This window comes from Chiloscyllium plagiosum, unplaced genomic scaffold (assembly GCF_037043375.1).
Source record: "Chiloscyllium plagiosum isolate Xiang-an unplaced genomic scaffold, Cpla_swu_hap1 HiC_scaffold_24, whole genome shotgun sequence".
Classification (NCBI taxonomy): Eukaryota; Metazoa; Chordata; class Chondrichthyes; order Orectolobiformes; family Hemiscylliidae; genus Chiloscyllium; species Chiloscyllium plagiosum.
Window position 1 is genome coordinate 2,161,381 of NW_028270162.1, and position 26,162 is coordinate 2,187,542.

General features: G+C 42.1%; 1 protein-coding gene across 11 annotated transcripts in view; it reads left to right on the forward strand.

The window, feature by feature from the left end:
• The window catches only part of pitpnm2 (phosphatidylinositol transfer protein, membrane-associated 2), a 489,130-nt gene that overhangs the window by 169,938 nt on the left and 293,030 nt on the right, over window positions 1–26,162 (forward strand). The window contains exon 2 of one of the 11 annotated variants that reach the window (XM_087999837.1): window positions 2,046–2,137. The exons of the other annotated variants lie outside the window; for them this stretch is intronic. The gene's annotated coding sequence lies outside the window, so the exon portion shown is untranslated. The remainder of the gene's footprint in view (window positions 1–2,045; window positions 2,138–26,162) is intronic. 11 annotated transcript variants of the gene reach the window in all.

Consider the following 26,162-nt stretch of genomic DNA (forward strand, 5'->3'; position numbering starts at 1 on the left):
TTTGAATATAAGCAGTGGTCCTGCGTAGAACTGCTGAGTAGATGCTAAAGTGTGATCGGCCAAATGAGGATTGATGAGCCCAAGTTGCATTTGCACTTCTCAAATGGCTAATCCTTATGATATTGATGAAACTGTGAATAAGCCACTGAAATACAGTCTTCACTGTGGGTGATGAAAGATGAGATAGCATCTGGGAAGAAGAATAAGGACTGTGGAATAGGACATACTTTTTAAAAAATATTTGAGAGCTTCCTGTATAAAAGATATCACTTAATTTTAATTTAATCATTTAAATGTAGATCGGTAACTCTGAGATCACAATGAAATTCTAGCCACTTAATACTTGCTATGAACTATAATTGGAATATTTGACAGTGAAATCATTAATAATGCAGTTCTGTTACTAACTATTTGACAAATAAAAATTTTGAAGGATAAAGAATAGCGACCCATTGTAGGCATTGTGTTCAGATAGGGTAAGGGTTATACAGCAGAGCTTTCTACAGGAGGTTGAGTCTACTTCTCTCAAGTCAAATAGATTGCCAATGTCCTCACATCACGTTTCTGAATTTGACCTCAACACCATGTAGAACAGCAGGGTATAAAAGTATTTGTGTTTGTCTGAGCAGCTCTTGTTATATAGGACAGATGTCAGAGGTAATTTCTTTACTCAGAGTAGTAAGGGTATGGAATGCTTTGCCTGCAACGGTAGTAGATTCGCCAACTTTAAGTACATTTAAGTTGTCATTGGACAAGCATATGGATGTACATGGAATAGTGTAGGTTAGATGGGCTTCAGATTGGTATGACAGGTCAGCGCAACATCGATGTGTCAATTGAAGATTTGCAGCACATTTAATGACTTTTTAAAAAAATGAATTATGTCAGTTTTTGTTTTTCATTAATTTGAGATTTTAACTGAAATATTTAAACTTAAATTTTGAACCATGCGCTCAGATTTCAGGAATCTGTAAGTTTCTCAACACTGGCGACACTAGAGAAAAGCTATGTCGATTCTTAATCACCACAGTTGATATCTTTGTTTTGTAACTGTGGGTTTTCCTGATGTGAGGATGTTTGTGACAGACAGGTAATTGTGGGTTCCTAAAGCATCCTGTTGGCAACAGCTCAGAAAAGCACTTCTCGAGGTCATTCTTGCCTCACTGGGAACAGTACTGAGTGAGTGGGTAAATCCATGGCAGATGAAGTGTAAGGTGGATAAATGTGATATCCGTTTTGCCTTCCTTATTTTGCTACCAGATTATTATTTCAATGGCTGTAAATTGGGAGAGGGGAGACCTGGATGTCCTTCTGTACCAGTAGAGAAGACAAATGTGTGGCTTTCACAGCAAGAGGGTTTGCGTACAGGAGCAAGGATGTCTGGGTGAGGAGTCGAATGGCCTACTCCTCCTCCTACCTTCTATGTTGCTCTATACTGCAGCATTACTAAATAATGAGCAGTTTATATATAAGCAACATGTAGAATTAGGAGCAGGAGTAGGCCATTTGGCCCCTTGTTGAGAGTGTGGTGCTGGAAAAGCACAGCAGGTCAGGTAGCATCTGAGGAGCAAGAGAATCAACATTTCGGGCAATTCCTGATGAAGGGCTCTTGCTGAAATTATGACTCTCCTGCTTCTTGGATGCTGCCTGACCTGCTGTGCTTTTCCACCACCCCACTCTCGACTCTGATCTCCAGTATCTGCAGTCCTCACTTTCTCCCATTTGGCCCCTTCGCCATGTACTGATACTTATTAAAATAATGATTGACTTGAGGGTTGATTATGGCCTGAACTCCACTTCCCCTCCCTGTCCCCTACCTCGAAACACTTCACTTATTTAAAATTCACAAATCTGTTGAACTCATTCCTGATAGTTTAACCTACATCAATTTACCCTACATCAAGAATTAGCTATAATTTTTAAATTTGGTTAGACCACTTTCTGTTTGGCAGTTTGGAGCACTGTAAGAAAATGGCCAGCTTAAAATGAGGCAGATTGTTCAGATAAAAGATACATTCCTGACTAAAGATATTTTACGTGTACAGACAAGAATTTGCTCTAAAGGGATTAGCCAGATGTCCTGATATAGTGGTTGAACTGCTACCCTGGAAAAGATCATCCTGAATGAGTTGACATTGTGAGTACTGTGCACCATTACTGCTTGGTGAATTTGATTACTAGTCTATTTGTAGACAAATTAAATTTCCCATACTGTACATTCTGTGTATTTCCTCTTGTAGTTTGTAGCATTACCCCCTCCAGATGTGTGGCTTTTGCAAAAATATTTAAATATGTGATGGTCTTATTGATGAATATGTTAAGCTTTCTTTGTAAGCAGCGATGTTGTCATCTATACATGTTTATTTGTAAAAAAATCTGCAAGTCACAACTTTAGCTGAGCATCATTACTTCATTTAGTTTCCTTCTTAAGTAATGTTACTGTTGAATGTTTGGAAATGGTTGCTCTATGCACTGCAGCCTCTCAGATGAATTTAATTAAAGATCAACAGCAGGTTCCATACGCGATGTGGAATCCACTTTAATACTTAGATCATGATGGTAATTGCTTTAGATCTCCTGTACAGATGAAGCCATGCAGGGTTTAGATCATCCAAACTCTGTACTTTTCTCGATCCTTTTATGATCACTGGCACAGTCAGCATTTGTTGCCCTTGAACAGAGTGGGTTAGCAGGCTATTTCAGAGGGCACTTCAGAGTCAGCCACATTGCCATGGACTGTAGAATCACATAGGACAGTAGATTTCTTTTGTCACGCGTCATTAGGTAGCACACTGAAGATCAAGCTCCTTATTCCCAAAATTGTCAGAATGCTAAAGATTCTAAATATGCAGTGGTTCCCAATTATGTGATCTGTAGTCCCAGAGTTACGACACGGGGTAAACTCTCCTGCTTAATTTAAAAGAAAGATTTATCCCAGTGCAGTAATCTTTGAAAATTCGATAGGCCAAGAACTATTTAATGTAAAAATTAACAAAGTTATTTCTTAAAGTATAACAGAATAACTAACTAACAACTATTTACAATTCCTTCCTCTAACCTATCTTTTACCTTCCCTTTTATGATACTTGTCCGATAAAACTCCCAATTACGATTTACAAAACAAAGCTTCTTATCTCAAAACCAGGCAGCTTTCGTTTCCTCTGATCTGCGGTCGTCTTCTTCTTGGGGATTCTGCTTCACAGGTTACTGATCGATAAAGGTACCTTTTAAGAGAGCTAATTTTTGGGCAATCTTTTTACATGCTGGTGGCTTGGCAGTTCTCCTCTCAAGTGTTCAGTTTTCCTTGATCTTATACCCCCAATGTATTGGATTGTGTCATTGGCTTTTAAGATTGTCAATACAATAAATTCGACCGTGATTGGAGTTTGGTATTTTCCAGGGTATAATTTAAACTAATTGGCCTAATTCAAATCTGTTGTTGTTTCCAGGCAACCAGCTATCCTAGCTATCCCAGCAGCTGGAGCACATGTTACATTGTTTCTTATTGAGAACACTTACTGCTGTCACTGCGAGCTATTAACTCTCTTAAAGTTATAGTACACCCACATCTTTATAACACCTCCCCCCTTAAGAAAAAAATGAACTATCATAATGAAAAGATGGCTTCACTTTTTTCTTTTTTTAAAAACATCACTGTAACATACAGATAACGTTTAATATAAGTTCACCTTAACTTCTTCCCGTATACCTGTGTATGTATGTATATATACATTTAACATTAAATAAAGACAAATCTCATCTAACCTTTATCAGTTAAATCCGCGATTACGCATCTGCGATTGTATTTTTCCGATCTGCAACATGTAGAGTTTATAAATTAAAAGTCTGTAATGTAAGACTCCAACGAAATAGTCTCATATTCTTGTCTTTAAAGCATTCTCAGAATGTAAGTGGATTGTGATCCGTGTACATTACTGTCTCTGACACATTATTCATGGTATACACATTAAAATGTTGTAAGGCTCAATAGTTCCTTTTGAATTGTGGAGTATTTCTTCTGGTGGATTTGATCTTCTTCGAAAGTAACCAACTGGCAGTTCAATCCCATCCGAATCTTTCTGTAAGAGTACAGCTCCAACTCCTATGTCACTAGTATCAATGGAGACTCTTAAAAGGTTTTGAAAAGTTTGGTGTAGCTAAAACTGGTTTGGTGGTTAATATGGCTTTCAAATGGTTGAATGCTTCCTAGCATTGTTCTGTCCACCGAAACTTTGTGTTCTTCTTCAAATCTGTTAATAGTGCCAATACACTGCTGAAGTTTGGAACAAATTTCTGACAGAATCCAAAGAATCAAAGTATTTCTTTCTTCGAGGTTAGTTGTGGAAATTCCTCGTTGGCCTTTCTCTTTGCATTCCAAGGGGTCAACCTTCCATGACCAGTGTTATCTCCCAAGAACTTCACTTCTGCTTTCTCAAATTCTGTTTTATTTAAACTTATCACCAGTTTTGCTTCTCGCAGTCATTCAAAGAGCTCTGCTAACTGTACCATGTGATCTTTCCAGGACTTACTAAAGATCATGACATCAGACATCTAGACTGCACAGTTCATTAACCCAGCGACAACTCTGTTCATGAATCTCTGAAATGTGGCGGGTGCATTCTTCATTCCAAAGGGCATCACTTTAAAATGACATAGCCCATTTGGGGTTCCAAACACAAATTTCTGATGAAGGTACCTACCAGTAACCATGCATTGCGTCCAACTTGGTGATATAACTGACTTTCTCGATGCAGTCCTCCAATTGAGGAATTGGATGTGAGTCCGATTTTGTAACGCCCTTCACCTTCCGATAATCCAGTCAGAATCATTGAGTTCAAGACGATTGGCGACCTCCACTCGCTATGGCTTGGTTCGATGATGTCCTCATCGAGCTGGGCCTCCACCTCCATCTAGACATGTCTGGCTTTGAAAGGATTAAGCCAATAGGGGTGTTGTTTTATTGGAGCAGTATACCCTACGTCTACTTCACGTACAATAGCATTAGTCCTCCTCATCTGATTCTTACATATGTCCTTATACTGCAGCAACAAATCTTTCAACCGTGTTCTGTGGTCCTGAGACAGATAGCTTACTAACCTATCCCACTCCTGAAGGACTTCTTCATTTTTTTAATCTATTTTGAGGCACATCAAAATCCATATCATTTGGATTTGATTTGTCACTCAGTGGGGCAGTAACTAACCCTTGTTTCTTCAGTTCTTTCTCTCTAGTATAACACAGTTTCAACATGTTCACATGACATACCCGATACGTTTTTTTTCGATCTGGCATCTTTACTAGATAGTCCAACTGACTCAACTGTTTCTCAATTTGATAGGGGCCACTAAACCTGGCTTTGAAGGAATCTCCTATCACTGGTAACAGTACTGACATGTCGTCCCCTTGGGAAAACATCTGAGTCTCAGAGTTTTTATCTGCCACCTGCTTCATTCTACACTGTGCCCTTTTTAGGTGCTGTTTTGCTAATTCACCTACCCTCGATTTAGTCTCTCCCTCACCTCCGATACATAATCTTAAGTGTGAGATCTCCGACTTTGGCCCTGTCAAGTTTTCTTTAATTAATTTCAAAGGGTCTCTCACTTCATGACTGAACATTAACTTGAAGGGAGCGAACTGAGCAGATTCATTTGGGGCATCTCCAATGGTAAGCAATATGAATGGGATACCTTTTATCTCAATCATTCGGGTAATCCTGACAGTATGCTCTTAACGTGGTCTTCAATGTCTAATGCCGCTTTTATAAAGCTTCCGGGGATTCAGGATGATATGCAGTGGATTTAAAGTGCTCTATACCTAAGCTATCTATAACTTCCTTAAACAGCCTAGCAGTAAAATTTGACCCTTGGTCCGACTGAATCTCTCTGGGTAGTCCATACCATGAGAAGAAAGCTACTAATTTCTCTACAACCTTTTTTACCTTGATACTCCGGAATGGAATTGCCTTCCGAAATCTGGTAGGCACATCCATTATGGTTAACAAGTACTGGTTCCCACTTGTAATTCTTAGGAGGAGACCTACATAGTCAATTATAACACGCGTGAAAGGTTTTTAAAATGCGGGAATTGGCAACAAAGGTGTTGGTTTTATAGTCACCTGTGTCTTACCTACCATCTGGCATGTATGACGTAGACAGCAAAAGTTAACCACATCCTTGTGCATTCCATGCCTATAAAAATGTTTTTGTATCTTAGCCTGAGTCTTTCGTACCCCTAGGTGACCTCCTACGGGTAGTTCATGTACTACCTGCAACACTTCCTGTCTGAATGCTACCGGCAACACAATCTGGTGCACTTTGGCCCATTTCTTCTCTGCAGTAACCTGTAATCCCACAGCTACCTAGATTACACCTCCTCCCGCCCTGCCCCCTGTAAAAACGCCATCCCATATTCCCAATTCCTTCGCCTCCGCCGCATCTGCTCCAGGAGGACCAGTTCCAATACCAAACAACCCAGATGGCATCCTTCTTCAAAGACCGCAATTTCTCCTCAGACGTGGTTGACGATGCTCTCCACCACATCTCCTTCACTTCCTGCTCCTCCACCCTTGAACCCCGCCCCTCCAATCGCCACCAGGACAGGACCCCACTGGTCCTCACCTACCACCCCACCAACCTCCAGATACATCAAATCATCCTTCGTCATTTCCGCCACCTCCAAACAGACCCCACCACCAAGGATATATTTCCCTTCCCTCCGCAACTCCCTCGTCAGGTCCACACCCCCCACCAACCCAACCTCCATTCCCTGCACCTTCCCCTGCAACCGCAAGAAATGCAAAACTTGCGCCCACACCTCCCCCCTCACTTCACTCCATGGCACCAAGGGATCCTTCCATATCCGTCATAAATTCACCTGCACCTCAACACACATCATTTACTGCATCCGCTGCACCCGATCTTGTCTCCTCTACATTGGGGAGATAGGCCGCCTACTTGCGGAACGTTTCAGAGAACACCTCTGGGACACCCGCACCGACCAACCCAACCGCCCCGTGGCTGAACACTTTAACTCCCCCTCCCACTCCGCCAAGGACATGCAGGTCCTTGGCCGCATCCATCGCTAGACCATGGCAACACGATGCCTGGAGGAAGAGCGCCTCATCGTCCGCCTCGGAACCCTCCAACCACAAGGGATGAATGCAGATTTCTCCAGCTTCCTCATTTCCCCTCCCCCCACCTTTTCTCAGTCCCAACCCTCGGACTCAGCACCGCCTTCTTGACCTGCAATCTTCTTCCCGACCTGTCCGCCCCCACCCCCTCTTCGGCCTATCACCCTCACCTTAACCTCCTTCTACCTATCGCATTCCCAACGCCCTTCCCCCAAGTCCCTCCTCCCTATCTTTTATCTTAGCCTGCTTGGCACACCCTCCTCATTCCTGAAGAAGGGCTTATGCCTGAAATGTCGATTCTCCTGCTCCTTGGATGCTGCCTGACCTGCTGTGTTTTTCCATCAACATGTTTTTCAAGGAAACATTGACGACACTATTAGAAGACCCAAAGACACGTACACCATACACCACTAACTTCATCAGCAAGGACAGTATCATCAAGCTAGTGGACCTATGCCTTACCACACATTTCAACTTCAACAACAAAACCTGCAGACAAACAAACAGAACACCCATGGGATTTCCTATATCAGGATTCTTAGCAGAGGTAGTAATGCAGAGACTCTGATAAACAGCACTGCCAACAATCCAACCCAAACTTAGGGCCCACTACATGGATGACACCTTTGTCATCACTAAATGAAACAAATTAGAGGAAACCTTCAAGACCATCAATAATACCCTTACTGGCATAAAGTTCACTAAAGAGAAGGAAAACAACAATAAACTGCCACTCTGAGATGTCGCAGTAGAGCGAACAGCCAATGGGGAACTTCAAACCAGCGTCTCCAGGAAAACAACACATACGGACCAAATATTAAACTACAGAAGCAATCACCCCAACATCCACAAACGAAGCTGCATCAGAACATTATTTCAATGAGCCACCACACACTACAGCACAGAGGAGCTACGCAGAGCAGAGGAAAATCACATATACGGTGTATTCAAAAAGAACGGGTACCCACTGAACACAGTCCGCTTATTTCTGAGCAACAAACCCAAACAAGCAGACAAAACGCATCCAGAAATCCTCACCACTCTCCCCTACATCAAAGACATCTCGGAAATGACTGCCAGACTACCTAGACTCCTTGGTACCCCACAAACTCTTCAACAAATTAAAACGGCAGCTAATGAAATTGAAAGACCCTATACAGACAACAAGCAAAACTAATGTTATTTACAAAATACTGTGCACGGACTGTAACAAACACTACATTGGACAAAGAGGCAGAAAGCTAGCCACCTGGATATATGAACACCAATTAGCGACAAAACGACATGACCCTCTCTCACTAGTATCCTTAGGTAAGGAAGGACACCACTTCGACTGGGACAACACATCTATTCTAGGACAAGCCAAATAGAGACACGCACAAGAATTCCTAGAAGCATGGCATTCCAACCGGAACTCTATCAAACCAACACATTGAGATAGACACCATCTACCACCCCCTGAGAAATAGACTTCACCAGAGAAAATGACGTCACCAATCCAAAGAAACCCAAACATATAAATAGAAAGCAGGAATTATCAACAGTGCTTTGCCCGGGAGCCCACTGAAGATGTTACCTAGTATGGTGACAAAACGTCTGGAAAGGAACCTTCCAGCTCAGCAAGCTAACTGCATCCAGAACCTCAACCTGAGCTACAAATCTTCTCAAAACTCGCTAATTCTTACCAGTGCTCTCTACTCTTGATTTGGAAATGTCGGTGTTGGACTGGGTGTACAAAGTTAGAAACCACACAACGCCAGGTTATAGTCTAACAGGTTTATTTGGAAGCACTGGCTTTCTGAACGCTGCTCTTTCATCAGGTGGTTTGTGGAGTGTAAGATCGTAAGACACAGAATTTATCGCAAAAGTTTACAGTGTGCTGTAATTGAGATTAGAAAGTGAAAAAGATAATACAGGTCTTTTTCAATATATAATTTCAGTAAACTTTTGCTATAAATACTGTGTCTAATCCAGTGTACAGTGAGGATGCAAAGATCATTGTCAAAGGCGCAGCAATCTTTTCCCTCACTTTTCGTAGCAACCTTGGGTATATCCTGTCTGGCCCAGGGGACTTATCAATTCTTACATTTTTTCCAAATTTCTAGCACATCCTCCTCCTTAACATTAACCTGTTCAGGTATATCAGTCTGTTTCACACTGTTCGCACAAACAACAAGGTCCCTCTCACGAGTGAATACTGAAGCAAAGTATTCATTAAGGATCTCCCCTACCTCCTCCAAATCCTGGCACAAGTTCCTCAATTATCCCTGATTGGCCCTACCCTCACTATGGCCATTCTCTTGATCATCACATAGATGGAAAATACCAAGGCATTTTCCTTAATCCTGCCTGCCAAGGCTTTTTCATGCCCCCTTTTAGCTCATCTTAGTCCATTCTTCAGTTCCTTCCTTGCTACCTTGTAACCCTCTTGAGCCCTGTCTGATCCTTGCTTCCTCAACCTTAAGTAAGCTCCCTTCTTCCTCTTGACTAGATTTTCCACTTCCCGTCATCCAAGGTTCCATCACCCTACCATCCCTTCCTTGCCTCAGTGGGACAAAACTATCCAGCACTAGCAGCAAGTGCTCCTTAAACAACTTCCACATTTCTGATATGCATTTCCCTAAGAAAATCTGTTCCCAATTTATGCTCCACAGTTCCTGCCTAATAGCGTTGTAATCCCCCCTCTCCCAATTAAATACTTTCCGATACCGTCTGTTCCTATCCCTCTCCACGATTATAGTAAAAGTTAGGGAGTTGTGATCGCTATCATCGAAATGTCCTCCCACCAAGAGATCTAACACCTGACCTGGTTCATTGCCAAGCACCAAATCCAATATGGCCTTCCCTCTCGTCAGCCCTGTCTGCATATTGAATCAGGAATCCTTCCTGGACACACCTGACAAAGTCTGTTCCATCCAACTATTTGTACTAAGGAGGTTCCAATCAATATTTGGGAAGTTGAAGTCACCCTTGACAACAACCCTGTTACTTCTGCACCTTTCCAAAATCTGCTTTCCTATCTGCTCCTCCGTGTCTCTGTTGCTATTGGGGCATCTGTAGAAAACTTGCAATAAAGTGACTGCTCTTTTCCTGTTGTGACTTCCACCCATATTGACTCTGTAGAAAAACCTTCCTCAACGACCTCCATTTCTGCAGCTGTTGTGTGCCACTCTCCAAATGTTTTACCTCCCCCCCCCCTCTTCCTTTTGAAGCATCTAAACCCCAGAACATCCAATAATCATTCCTGCCCCTGTGAAATCCAAGTCTCTGTAACGGCTACAACATTCTAGCTCCATGCTCTAAGTTCGTCAACCTTATTCTTGACTCTTCTTGCATTAAAATAGAAGATAATCAGAGGGTTAGATCGGGTGAACAGTGAGAGCCTTTTTCCTAGGATGGTGCTAGTTAGCATGAGGGGATATATCTATCACCCCTTAATTTGAAGCTATCGGACAGATATCAGAGATTGTTTCTTTACTCAGAGTAGTAGGGGCATGGAACGCACTGTCTACAACAGTTGTAAACTCACCAACTTTACGGGCATTTAAATGGTCATTGGATAAACATATGGACGAGAATAGAATAGTGTAGGTTAGATGGGCTTCAAGTTAGTTTCACAGGGTGGTGCAACATCGAGGGCCGAAGGGCCTGTACAGCGCTGTAATGTTCTATGTTCTAAATTTACACGCTTCAGCCCATCACACTGACTGCAACTTTGCTCTTTCAACTGTCTATCCTTCCTCACAGGCACTTTGTATGCTGGTATCTATCTGTTCACCAGTTACCCCATCCTCTGATCCGTAGTTCCAATTGCCATCCCTTTACCAAACTAATTTAAACCCTCCTGAACAGCTCTCTCAAACTTTCCGTCCAGGATGTTGGTGCCCCTCCAGTTCAGATGCAACCTGTCCTCCTTGTATAGGTTCCACCTTCCCCAGAAGGTGCCCTCCCTCCTACACCAGCTCTGCAGCCACGTATTCAGCCAATCTCTGTTCCTAGCCTGTGGTGACAGTAGCAATCCTGAGACTACTACTCTGCTTATCCTGCCTTTTAGCTTCCAACCTAACTCTCTGCATTCATCTTTTTAGGTCCATTGGCAACCCTTTTCCTAGCTATATGGAGATAAGGCAGGTACAGGATACTGATTAGGAATGATCAGCCATGATTATATTGAATGGCGGTGCAGGCTCGAAGGGCTGAATGGCCTACTCCTGCACCTATTGTCTATTGTCTATTATATCATTGGTACCAATATGTATCACAACTTCTGGCTGCTCGCCATCCTCCTTTAAGGATCCTGTAGATTTGATCTGAGACATTCCAGGAGGCAACGTACCATCCAAGAGTCTCGTTTGTGACCACAGAATCTCCCACCTGTTCCTCTCATCATTGAATCTCCTATCACTATCACTCTCCTATTGTTCCCACTTCCCTTCTGAGCCACAGAGCCAGGCTCAGTGAAAGAGATCTGGCTGCTGTGGCTTTCCCTGGTAGGTAGTTCTTCTCCATTAGTATCCAAAGCGGTGTACTTATTATTGAGGGGAACGGCCACAGGGAATACCTTATCTATTCCAGGATTCTATTCCAGATGAAGGGCTTTTTCCCGAAACGTCAATTTTCCTGCTCCTCAGATGTTGCCTGACCTGCTGTGCTTTTCCAGCACCACTCTTATCTAGATTCTGGTTTCCAGCATCTGCAGTCCTTGTTTTTTACCACAGGGAATACCTTAACTGTTTGCCTATTCCCTTTCCCTCTCCTGAAGGTCATCCACTTGCCTTTATCCTGTAACTTAGGTGTGACTACCTCCCTATAACCCCTCTCTATCACCCCCTCAGCCTCCCAAATGATCTGATGTTCATCCAGCTCCAGCTCCAGTTCCCTAACATTGTCTGTGAGGAGCTGGAGTTGAGTGCACTTCTGGGGGGGTGAAGTCAGCAGGGACACTAGTGGTGACCCTTACCTCTCACATCCTGCAAGAGGAGTATGCAGCTGCCCTAGCTTCCATCCCCCTGCTCTAAATTGCCAAAAGAGTTTTAAAAAAATACAAGTTCACCGTATGAGCCTTCTGGACAGTTTTGTTTTAGTTAGAGAAGGAGGATGGATGGGAGACACAACACATGTAGCGTTTTGCGTTTAGCCACTGCCCGAATATATTAGTTAACTTACCCAGCAGTCCCTGTGTGCCCTTCCACCCCTGTTCAGCCTTCGCTCTGCTGATGCATGAGGTAAGTATTTTATATTCAAATTTACCTTCCCAGGAGGCCTTTGGCTCGTGCTCTCTTGACTCCCGCTGCTGAAATTCTTATGATTCTTGGATTGGCCAAAACATTGTTTCCTCAAACCACCTCCCTTTAACATTGGGTGGTGTTACCATAACTGATTCACCCATTCTGGAGATTTCCATTGACCAGAAAATAAACTGACTTTCTGTATCATTTCAATGGCTACAAGACCAGGTCATAGAAACATAGAAGATAATAGTAAGCCATTTGGCCCTTCAAGCCTGCTCTGCTATTCATTTTGATCATGGCTGATCATCTAACTCAATAGCCTATTCTGACTTTTCCCCCATACCCAATCAACTATTCAGTTCCAAGTGCTATATCTGACTCCTTGAATTCATGCATTGTTTTTTTTCTTGACCGCTTTCTGTTGTCGAGAATTTCCCAGGCTTACTGCTCTCTGAGTGAAGAAATTTCTCCTCATCTCATTCCTATATAATCTACCCTGTATCCTTAGACTGTGACGCCTTGATCTGAACTTCTGCAACAAGGGGAACATCCTTCCTGCATTTACCCTGTCTACCCCAGATGACATTTTCGAGGTTTCTATGAGATCCCCTCTCATTCTTCTGAATTCCAGCGAATATAATCTTAACTGATTCAACTCTCATCATTCATCAGTCCTGCCATCCCAGGAATCAATTTGGGAATTCTTCGCTGCATTCCCTCTATAGCAAGAACATCCTTCCTCAGATAACGAAACCAAAACTGCACAGGTGTGGTTTCGCCAATGCTGGGTATAATTGCAGCAAGACATCCCTGCTGTTGTACCCTAATCCTTTTGCTATGAAGGCCAACATATCATTTACCTTCTTCACTGCCTACTGCACCTGTGCACTTACCTTCAGTGACTGACATATGAGGACACCTTTCCCTCTCTCAGTTTACAGCCATTCTGATCATAATCTGCCTTCTTGTTTTTGCTCCCAAAGTGGAGAACCTCACATTTATCCACTCTATACTGCATTTGCCATGCATTTACCAACTGACTCAGCTTGTCCAAATCACACTGATGCATCTCTGCACCCTCCTCACGGCTCACCCTCCCATCCAACTTGTGTTATCTGAAAACTTAGAAATATTGCGTTCAGATCCCGAACAAGTAATTATCATATACAGTACAAACTCGATTAGCCAAACATCAATTATCTGAATTTCGGATTATCCGAAAAATGGCATTAGACAACTCAGGGAGAAAGTGAGGTCTGCAGATGCTGGAGATCAAAGTTGAAACTTTATTGCTGGAACAGCACAGCAGGTCAGGCAGCATCCAGGGAACAGGAGATTCGACGTTTCGGGCACAGGCCGAAGAAGGGCCTTTCCTGAAGAAGGGCCTGTGCCCGAAACGTCGAATCTCCTGTTCCCTGGATGCTGCCTGACCTGCTGTGCTGTTCCAGCAATAAAGTTTCAACATTAGACAACTCAGCACTCAGTTGTCAGTTAAATGGCATTATGGCATGTATTGCTGGATAACTGAGGCATGTTCGGATAACTGGCACTCAAATTACGGCTTGTTTACAATCAAATCGATTATCCGATTATCAGTTATCCAAACAAAATACTTCCCACCTGTCTCGTTCGGATGATTGAGGTTTTACTGTATTGTGAATAGCTGGGATTCAAGCCACTGAACTCTGCAGCACCCCACTAGTCACTGCCTGCCCTTTGGAAAAAGACCTGATAATTCCTTCTCTTTACTTCCTGTCTGCTAATGACCAATCTCAATTCACTACCCTAATCCCGTAGGCTTGCATTTTATATATTGCTCTCTTATGTGGGACTTTAACAAAACCTTCAGGAAGTCCAAATAAACCCCATCCACTGGTTCCCTCTCATCAACTCAAGTCACATCCTTGAAAAATTCCAAGATTGTTAAGCAAGATTTCCCTTTCATAAATCCAGAATGTTTCTGTCGGGTCCTACCACTGGTTTCCAAGTGGTCGACTATTAAATCTTTTATAATGGATTCTAGCATTTTCCCCACTACTGCCATCAGGCTGACTGGTCAATAATTCCTGGTTTTCTCTTTGCCTCCCTTTTTAAACAGAGGAGTTACATTAGCTGCTCTCCAATTTGTAGGAAATGTTCCAGAGTCCAGATGACTACCAATACAACCACTGTTGCTTGGCCACCTTCTTAAGTACTCTGGGATATAGGTTTATGGGCCTGAAGATGTATCAGCCTTCACCTCCATCAGTTTCCTCAACACCATCTCTCTACTCATACTGATTTTCTTCAGTTCTTTCCTCTCACTAAACCCTACGTTCACCAGCATTTCTGGTATGTCATCTTTGTCTTCCTTTATCAACACAGAACCAAACTATACATTTAGTTGGTCACCCATTATAAATTCCAGGGACCTACATTTGTCTTCAATTTTTTTACCTTCATATACTGATAGAAACGTTTCCGGTCGTTTTTTATGTTCCCTTCAAGCTTAGCCTTGTACCCTATTTTCCCTTTTTAAATCAATCCCTTTGTCCTCCTTTACAGAATTTTAAACTGCTTGCAATCCTCAGGTCTGTTTATTTTTAGCCACATTAAATGCCTCCTCGGATCTAATACTGTCCCAAATTTCCCATACTGTCCCAAATTTCCCATGTCAACCATGGAAAATTTTACTTTTGTCCTAACCAGGAATGATCAACTGTTTCAGGTCATCCACACATTCATTATAATATTGCAATCTGCTGGTTTAGAAGTGGAACTGTCTACTTATTACCTATCTTTCCTCGGGGACCTGTGAAGTCATAGACCAAGCAGTAATGATGGCAGTGCTGCTACATCTCCTTGCAGTGTAGCTAGCAGACATTCAGATGCTGGAGTAGTGGTCATGTCACCAGGGGCACAGACTGTTGTTCTGGACACTTGGGTTCAAATTTCAGCAAATCATCAAAGAAAAAAACACCTGGAATTGAAGCGACTCTCAGCTGTGGTGACTGTGATACTCTCATCAATTGATTCCTTTAAAGAAGAAAGTCTGTCACCTGTATCTGCTCAGGTATTCCACATCTACAGCAATAGCTTCAGAAGTGGCTCGAGGAAGGCATTCAGATGAAGGGCATTTCAGGATGGGTAACAAATGCTGGCCCTACACCTATATCCCATGAAAGAACAAGAAGAAAACACAAGTGTACTTTATAAATTTCACCTTGTCCTGCAATGTGTTAGTCGTCTTCACTTACCAATTTTGATAGGGTGATGGATGCAATCATGAATCATTTTCATTAGGGAATTGGATAAATGTCTTTTGCAAAGCTTTTCAAAAAGGGCATGGGAGCAGGACTAATGAGATTGTTTCATCAAAGAGCCAGCACAAACTATGGGCTGAATGACCTTCTATGCTGTGTTATTCTCAAATTTTAGGTTCTTCAGCCAGAAACTTTTAAAACATCTTGTGAAACAAAGATTGTTTTCAAAAAGGTAACTGATCTAAGGAATTTATGTACTAAAACCAATATGCTCTCCCATGTCTTAAATTGCCAAATCTTAGTCAGAACCTGTATCACATTTTTTTAATGGTTATATTGATAACCTGTTCATACTGGTTACTGAGCACGTTCTGTGGTTATTTTCTCCAAACAAGTGAGAAGATCTTACAGAAAACATTTGATTGCAAAGCTCTATGGTTTCCTTTGCCTTTTCCAACATGTTGAGACTTATAGTGGTAATGTTTCTTCATAAATTAAAATGAAGTATTGAGGAATAAAATACTTTCAAAACCAGTTGTTTACTGCTACGCTTTCAAGAAGTATAATTTTAAGATGATATCGTTGAATTATTTTCCAACTTTAAGCCTTGAAGGAACAGCTGTACTTTTGTCAATTTTTTTTTGTTTTTATTCTATTTGAGGTTTGTTTACTATCAGTTATAGTCGATTCCAAGTGTAATCTTGTGTGTAAAGTACATTGAATAAGTTTTTCCTTGGATAATTGTTGAAACTCTGGTTTTTATTTTACCAGTCTTACAACCAAACTTGGAGGTCTTTGCAAATGTTGATATTTTCATCAGTTACAATTATGTCCTTATTTTTCGTTTTTGCGATGTGGGCATCTCTGGCAAAATTGTCATTTCTTGCTCATTTCTAGTTGCCCTTGTAGTGCCAGGAACTGTAGTGGGTTGTTGAGAGTGAACCACATTGATTTAGGGAGTCGAGTAACATACAGAACAGTGGCGCTAAGGATGAATACAAGAAAGTGGAAAAGAACGAGTGTTCAGTCTACAAAGTCTGCTCTGCAGTTCATTACAATCATGACTAATTGTAGATCTCAATTGCTGTTTCCTCCACACTCCTCACCTCCCTTTGTTCCCTGAAAGACTAAATGTCTTTTTAGCCATCTTATATGTATTCATTGAGTCTCCACAAGCCTACGGGGCAGAGAATTCTAAAGGTTCAGAATTGGTTGTGTGAAGGAGCATCTTTTCAACATTTTCTGAACTGACCAGCCCGTTACCCTGAGACTCTTCCCCCGACATTTTAATCTCTCTAAGCAATCTCTCGCATTTACCCAATCAAGCCCCTTCAGAATCAAGTATGTTTCAATGAGATCATTTCTCATTCTTCTAAACTCCAGAGAATATAAATTCAATTTGCTCAATGTCTATCATCCCGGGGACTAATGTGATGAACGTTTGCAGTGCTGCCTCCAAAGTAGCTATGTCTTGTCCTAAATGTGGAAACCAGAACTGCACATAGTTCTCCAGATGTGGTCACTAAGAAGACCTGTACAATTATAATGAGACTTCTTTATACTCTAATTCCCCCTTGCAATAAAGGTTAACCTGCCATTTACTTTCCTTGTTGCTTGCTGTGTATTTGCCTTCTAACTCTCTGTATACCTTGCATGTGCACACCCAAATCTCTTTGAATATCTACATTTCAAGTTTCATACTGTCTGAAAAGTATTCTGCCTTGCTGTCTGAACAACTTCACACTTCCTTACATTATACTCCATCTCTCATTTTTACACACTCATTTAACACATCTATATTTCTTTACAGCCTTTTTATTCAACCCCACAGCTTACTTTTGTACCTAGCTTTGTATCATAAGCAAACCTGGATGAGGAACCCTTGTGGACAGTGGTAGTGTCCCTACCTCTCAACCAAAAAGCTCCGCAGTCAATTCCCATATGCTCCAAAGTTGTGCCTTCACATATCTGATAGGTGGTTAAGAAAACAAGCTACGTGAGTCTTGGCCTCTTCATCTAAGATGTTAGTATAAATTTTAAACTGAGGCCCCAGCGCTGACCCCTGTACGTTATTCAGTGCCTATCGACTTGAAAATGTCCTATTAGTGCTTTTGTGCGTGGGAAATCATGTCTCTCAAACTTGATTGAGTTTTTTGAAGAAGTAACAAAGAGGATTGATGAGGGCAGAGCAGTAGATATGATCTATATGAACTTAAGTAAGGCGTTCGACAAGGTTCCCCATGGGAGACTGGTTAGCAAGGTTAGATCTCTCAGAATACAGGGAGAACTAGCCATTTGGATACAGGACTGGCTCAAAGGTAGAAGACAGAGGGTGGTGGTGGTGGAGAGTTGTTTTTCAGACTGGAGGCCTGTGACCAGTGGAGTGCCACAAGGATCAGTGCTGGGTCCACTACTTTTCATCATTTACATAAATGATTTGGATGTGAGTGTAAGAGGTACAGTTAGTAAGTTTGCAGATGACACCAAAATTGGAGGTGGAGTGGACAGCGAAGAAGGTTACATCAGATTACAACAGGATCTTGATCAGATGGGCCAATGGGCTGAGGAGTGGCAGATGGAGTTTGATTCAGATAAATGCGAGGTGCTGCATTTTGGGAAAGCAAGTCTTAGCAAAACTTATACACTTAATGGTAAGGTCCTGGGGAGCGTTGCTGAACAAAGAGATCTTGGAGTGCAGGTTCATATCTCCTTGAAAGTGGAGTCGCAGATGGGATAGTGAAGGCGGCGCCTGGTACGCTTTGTTTTGTTGGTCAGAGTATGGAGTACAGGAGTTGGGAGGTCATGTTGCGGCTGTACAGGACATTGGTTAGGCCACTTGGAATATCGTGTGCAATTCTGGTCTCCTTCCTATCGGAAATATGTTATGAAACTTGAAAGTGTTCAGAAAAGATTTACAAAAATGTTGCCAGGGTTGGAGGATTTGAGCTACAGGGAGATGCTGAACAGGCTGGGGCTGTTTTCCCTGGAGTGTCGGAGCTGAGGGGTGACCTTATAGAGGTTTATAAAATCGTGGGTATGGATAGGATAAATAGACAAAGTCTTTTCCCTGGGATCGGGGAGTCCAGAACTAGAGGGCATAGGTTTAGGGTGAGCGTGGAAAGGTATAAAAGTGACCTACGGGGCAACTTTTTCACGCAGAAGATGGTATGTGTAAGGAATGAGCTGCCAGAGGAAGTGGTGGAGGCTGGTACAATTGCAACGTTTATAAGGCATCTGGATGGGTATATGAATAGGAAGGGTTTGGAGGGATATGGGCCAGGTGCTGGCAGGGTGGGACTAGATTGGGTTGGAATATCTGGTCGGCATGGACAGGTTGGACTGAAGGGTCTGTTTCCGTGCTGTACATCTCTATGACTATGACTCTATCAAGCAGAGTTACCCATTTGTAAAACCATATTGATTTGTTTTATTCATATTATGCCACTTAATTGACAGGTATCCTTCCTTAAAACATCATTACCAATCCAGTTGGGTTTTAAGAAAAATCTGACGAGGCCATCAACGATAGTTGTTTTACAGTTGTTATTTGATTTTTAATTCTGGAATTATATTGAATTGGTGGGATTCAAACCTGGATCCCCAGAAGATTACCCAAGTTTCTAGATTACTCATCCAGAGATAATACCACTAAGCCATCATCAGCAATTGTTTCTAGAGAAGAGTCATACTGGACTCCAACGGCAACTCTTTTTTTTCTCTCCACAGATGCTGCTAAACCTGCTGAGTTTCTCCACCACTCTGTGTTTTTGTTTAACAATAATTTAATTGCTTCATGATCACTTCTACTGGTGGGGGTATTCTAATTTCCTAATTTTACTTTTAAACTGAAATCAAAATCTGAAACTGTAGTTGTGGGATTTAGTTTCCTAAATTACTGAATTACTCAATGTCCTGGCATCAACTACATTCTGGGGTGGTGAATTCCACAGATTCACGACCCTTTTGAGTGAAGTAATTTCTTCTCATCTCTATCTGCTGCCCTTATCAGGCAAGGCCATCAATGTTGGAGCAGTCTTTTTATTTGCAAGATGCCAGAATTAGAGGAGTTTATATAACTTGGTAGGTTGTGGAGTTGAAAGAGGTTACAGACTTAGGAAAGGCCAAGGTCTGGGAAGGATTTGAGTACAAGAATGAGGATTTTAATATCAGGGTGTTGCTTAATTGGAGTGATAGGGTCTGCTGCAAATTTAGCTATATTTAGATGATCTCCAGTTTGCAGAGGATGGAATGTGTGAAACCAGCCAGGAGTCCCACAGACTGTCTACATTTGTACACACATGACATTGCAATTTTAAATTGTGAGGAAAAACTAGGTTTTGATGAAAGGTTACAAACATGAAAAGTAACTGTCTTCCTGTTCCCAGTTGCTGTCTGGCCTGTTGATTATTTCCAATATTAATGGTTTAGTACCAAATTTTAAGGTCTGCGGTATTTCACTTTTCCAAGTATTGAACGACCTGTTTTAGAAAAATCATTTTATTACAACTTTTGTTTGTAAAGTGAGTATGTAGTAGGTGTTACATGCAGACCAAGGAACCACTGTTGGTTGTCAGTTTCTTCAATCTTCATTTATGTTGCTGTGAAATTGAGTCATTCTGTCAGTATTATACCAATTACATGTTGTAGCATGCAGACACCCACACAGTGTCAAATACATCAAACCACTCTCTGATGCAGTTTCCTTTCTGTTTGGTAGATTTGTATAGTAAGTAGCTAACCATTCAGATGGGAGGTGTTGAATTTAAGCCCTGGTCTGTCCAGAGTTACCTGCTCTTATCCCAGGTAGGTTGATTGTTCTGCAGCCTTTGTTGGGAGATTATTTCTGACATTTGCTGAGCTCTGCTGGAATGATGCCTGTGCAAGTTCAACAAAGACAGGATCACACTCACCTCAGTTGCTCACTAATATCTTTACTCTGACATTGTGAGCGTCACTGCTGAGGCCAGCATTTGTGACCCATCACTGCTTACCTTTGAGAAAGTGGGGGCCGAGCCATTTCCCTGACTCACTGCACTCCAAATGATGAGATCAGCTGTCAAAGTAGGCACATTCAGTATTGAATGTGCAGTCTGCAATTGTAGGGCTTCGTCTTTTTTTCTGTTCTCTTTAGTTCTTTCCTCAGGATCTTAACCATACAATGTAGGAGCAGAAGTAGGCCATTTGGCCCATCAAGTCTGATCCGCCATTCATTGAGACCAAAACTGATCTGATCGTTCCTTGGACTTATCCCCTTAATCCTTAATTCTGTCAATCATTAGAAATTTGTCTGTTTCGACCTTGTACATACTTAATGACCTCAGCCTTAAACGCCCTCTATGGTACTTAGACAGAATCACACTCTGTGAGAGAAAAGAATCCTCCTCATCTCTTTAATTACACTTTACTTTTCAAAAGTCTTTCTCTTTGTCAATGCATTTTAGTGAGCTACCTGAGCTATTGTGAAATGACTTTGCATTTTCCAGCATGAAACAGATATTTTGCCTCCACCTGGTCTAAAATGCAATATTCATATTTTTTAAATCCCTTCCAACATTTAATTTCATTTACTTTTTCACTTGTTTTTCTCTCTTATACCTGGCTATCTTCTCCTGAAATGTAGAAATGTTACCTCCACTTTTTTTGTGTGTTTGTGTTTTTCACATTCTCACCACTCAGTGACTAAAAAAGTTTCTCCTGAATTATTTACTGGATTTATTTGTGACTGTCTTGTGTCTATGGACTGTAGTTCTAGGTTCTCTCCACATATAGTGTCTTTGCTCTCCTGCCCCCTTGAAATGTAACCTGTTCCAACTTGTGGTGAGAGATGGTGTAGCCTCTTGTTTTGTCACAGCAAGACTCAAACATGGAAATGTGAAGACTGGAAATGCTGGAGAAACAGAGCAGATTTGGCAGCATCTGTGGAGAGAGAAACACAGAATTAATGAGTCTGATATATTTCTTACATAAAACTATGAATTATGAAACAAAAACAGAAATTGCTGGAAAAACTCAGCAGGTTTGGCAGCTTCTGTGGAGAGAAAAGCAGAGTTAGCATTTTGAAACCAATGACTGATCATCAGAAGTGTTAGTAGCTAGGAAACCTGGTACAGAACAACCTCGGTTATCCGAACATCAGTAATCCAAATTTTTGGATGATTCAAACAAGATCTCAAGATCCCATAAAAACGTTATATCAAAGCGGTACTACCAACACTGGTGATACCGACACCACCTCCAGTCCCCATTAACGATGGTTATCGATGGTTTGTGACTTTTCATGGCATGGTATGAAGCAGGCAGTAAGGGCATTTTGGGACTGAGAGAAACAACAGATATATAATAATACTAATAATATTAATTTGGTTGCTGCTGTTGTGAGCAGTTATTGGTGGGTAACGGTCTCCAGGACTACAGCAGTTTATTCACAAGGCAACAGTTGCTGTAACGAAGCTATCGCCGCTGCTGCCCGCTCGTGCATGCACACCCTTCCTCCTGCACTCCATCCGCGAGCCCTCCAACTGCCTGATGGCAGGAAGTGGGCCATTAGCTTCATTTCACACAGCACTGCGGTTGCGTGGCACTCTCTGATCACTTTTTGATCTTCACATGACTTAAAGAGGCCTTGTGTGTGAATCCTGCCAGGTGCTTGCTTTTTGTTTTGTTTCCTGACATTAATTATCCTGATCTGTGTGCAGCATGGACCCCTTTCTTCTGAACCTTTCTCTGTCCTCTATCTCTACCTTTGCACCATAATCTGAACAATCAGTTATCAGCAGGACCCATTTCTGCTCTTCAAAACTGATTTGGGCACACTGACTGGCGCGTGTTCAGGGAGGCGGCAACCAATGGCAATTCCATCATCTTAAAGGAGTACACAGCGTTGGTGATTTGCGACATTAGCAAGTGTATTGACGACGTCACAGTGTCCAAGACCATCACTTCTCACCCCAGCCAGAAGCCATGGATGACAGCAAAGGTGTGTGCGCTGCTGAGCACCCGTGATTCCATCTTCAGAGCAGATTACAAGGCTGCCCTCACAACAGCGAGGGCCAACTTGACACAGGCCATCAAAGAGGCAAAGCGTGCACACAGTGAATACACAGCCACTTTCAGGACAGCGGCAATACGCGGAGAATGTGGAAGGGCATCCAGGCCATCACCAACCACAACAGCATCACCTGATTGTGCTGCTGATGTCTCCTTCCTGGATGAGTTTAACAATTTTTATGCATGGTTGAGGCACGAAATGATGTGGCAGTGAGAAAGTCCACCCAGCCCCTCAATAACCAGGTGCTGTGTCTTTCCACGGCCGATGTGAGGAAAACCCCATGCAGAGTCAACCCACGGAAGGCTGCTGGACCAGGTAACATCCCTGGCAGAGTGTTCAGAGGATGCTCTGACGTACTGGCAGATATTCTCATGGACATCGTCAACATCTCCCTGAGCTGCGCCATAATTCCAACATGCTTCAAGGCCGCTACCATCATCCCTGTACCGAATAAGTCTTCAGTATCCTATCTCAACAACTATCGCCCTGTTGTGCTTACATCCATCATCATGGTGCTTTGAGAGGCTCGAGATGAGGCATATTAAGATCTTGCTGTCCCCCTCACTGGACACCCTGCAGTTCGAGTATCGTCCCAACTGCTGAACAGATTATGCCATTTCTACCATCTAGCCCTCACCCACGTCCGACTACTGTTTATAGACTTCAGTTCTGCATTAAACATAATCATTCCACAGCATCTGAATGGAAAGCTGGGTCTGTTAGGCCTAAATACTCCCTTGTAACTGGATCCTAGACTTCGTGATTCGGAGACCTCGGTCAGTCCGGATTGGGAACAGCATCTCCGACACCATCACACTGAGCATCTCTCTCTCCACACCCCCCCCCCACCCAGGGCTATGTGCTCAGTCCATTGCTGTTCACCCTGCTGACACACGACTGTGCAACAATGCACAGCTTGAATCACATCAAATTCACTGATGATACGACTGTAGTGGGTCTCATCAGCAGGAACGACAACAGAGAGGAGGTGCAGCGACGAATGGACTGTGCAGAGCCAATAACCTGTCTCTGAACATGGACAAGACTAAAGAGATGGTTGTTGATTTTAGGACGGCATGGAGCTACCACTCTCCGCTGGCCATCAATAGCTCCCCCATGGAGATCATGAAGAGCACCAAATCTCTTAGCACACACTAGGCAGAGAATCTCACTTGAACCCTCAACACCAGCTTCATAGCCTAGAAAGCCCAGCAGCATCTCTACTTTCTGTGCAGGCTGAGGAAGCCCACCTCCCACCATCTGCACCACATTCTACAGAGGGTTCATTGAGAATACCCTGAGCTGCTGCATCTCTGCCCGGTTCAGAAATTGCACACTCTCAGATCATAAGACCCTACAACGGATAGTGAGGACAGCTGAGAAGATCATCAGGGTCTCTCTTCCCTCCATTACTGACATTTACACCACATCGGCATCTGAAAGGCTAACAGCATTGTGGAAGACCCCACACACCCCTCACTCAAACTCTCCTCCCTCTCTGCCATCTGGCAGAAGATACTGGAGCATTCAGTGTCTCATGGCCAGACTGAGCAACAGTTTCTTCCCCCTGGCCATCAGGCCCCTTAACACAGTATGATCAAACTCTTTTCCATCTGAAATGCTTTGCACGACTTTGAATTGCTGCTAGAAAATGTCTATTATTTATCATTTTTCTGTTACATTGTATGTTTTGCACTTCTTATGCGCTTTATGTTATCTGCGATTGTGTAGTTGTGCTGCCCATGTAACACCCTCAGCCCTGGAGGAACACAGTCTCTTTTTTTTACTGTACCAGTTCCATATGGTAGAAATGACAAATAAAAGCTACTCAACTGTAATAAGTGTGATAATTCAAAAATGTCACTGGTTTTAAATATCACAGCTATTGTAATAAAAGGTATGATCAATGGCAGCATGAGATAGCATTGTGGCAGACTGAGGGATTCCATTGCTACTTAGTAAATCCCTTGAGGTCTCCCTGTTTGGGTTATGGGGGCTATATCAATTGTCATCTTTATAAGAATACATCATCTGTTGTTATAAACAAGATCACAGCCGTCCCAGTACAAGTTATCACTTAACAACATATTCCCTTTCATTCATTCACCCTCTCAATAAAACTAAAGCTATAATAAAGGTCTTGCAGGAAGATAAGAAGAAAAGGAATTTTCAGGCTGTTCAATTTTCCTCATTACTTCACCTCATTGAAATGGCTGGCGCAGTTCCATAAACAAACCTAATTTCTAATGAGCTGAGATTTCTGTCTTTATTCTCTACTGTTGGTATAGCTAACTATTAATACCATAATGAAATTATCAACTGCCCTTAGCTAATGCTTTGAGTCTGACAGGACTCTCCTTCAGAATAGTGTTGCTACCAGACCTGCTGAGTTTCTCCAGTATACTTTATTTATTTCAGATTTCCTGCATCCGCACTATTTTGCCTGTATTCAAATATTAAGAACAGGCCTTTCCAATCTCCACAGCTGTGAAATCAATCAGCACAAATTAGTGTGTTAAACAGACAAACCGATGTCCCGCTGAGTTGAGAGTGCTGAGTTTCCAGGGCCAGAGGCTCTTTAGGAAATCTAAAACAATTGTCAACATTATTAACAAACAAATTACAACACTGAAGCAAAACAATGGAAATATTATTTTCAGTATCATCCTTAGTGAGACACATGGCAATACGATTCGGAGATGCCGGTGTTGGACTGGGGTGTACAAAGTTAAAAATCACACAACACCAGGTTATAGTCCAACAGGTTTAATTGGAAGCACACTAGCTTTCGGAGCGACGCTCCTTCATCAGGTGATTGTGGAGGACACAATTGTAAGGCACAGAATTTATAGCAAAAATTTCAGTTACATCACACTTTAACATGGAAATAGTACATTAAAAAAAAGCTATCATTCTCATAGTGCCGTCCAGCATGAAAGCGGGCTTCATAATTCACAGAATTATCACACTTTAACATGGAAATAGTACATTTAAAAAAAAGCTACCATTCTCATAGTGACATCCAGCATGAAAGCGAGCTTCATAATTTGCAGAAAGCAGATTTCTTTCCAGTCTTAAAAGAGTATTGGAGTACTTTGGCTGAATTAATAAAAGTATTTATTCTTTGATGGACAGGTTTTTGGGATGAAATGTTGTAAATATCAGAAGCAACAATTTCAAGACAGCTATAATTTTTTGCACAGTTCAGTTCTTTTGAAACAATATTGTTTTCACTTATGTTCGAAAGGAAAATATCATTAAAAAAATTAATGAGGAGGTAAACACTGTTTGGGTTCAAAGCACTCAAATATATAGTGCAACACAAGATCAAAACCTGCAGGAGTGGGAGCAGCAGAAACCCTTATCAAATTTAAGAAATGTTGGAAATGCAATTGAGGACCATAATCTTTTGACTAAGCTATTCACAATATTTAATAATTCAGATGAGGGAACTAAATGTAACATCTGCAAATGTAAGTTAGCAGATGATACAAAGCTGGGTGGAAGAGTGA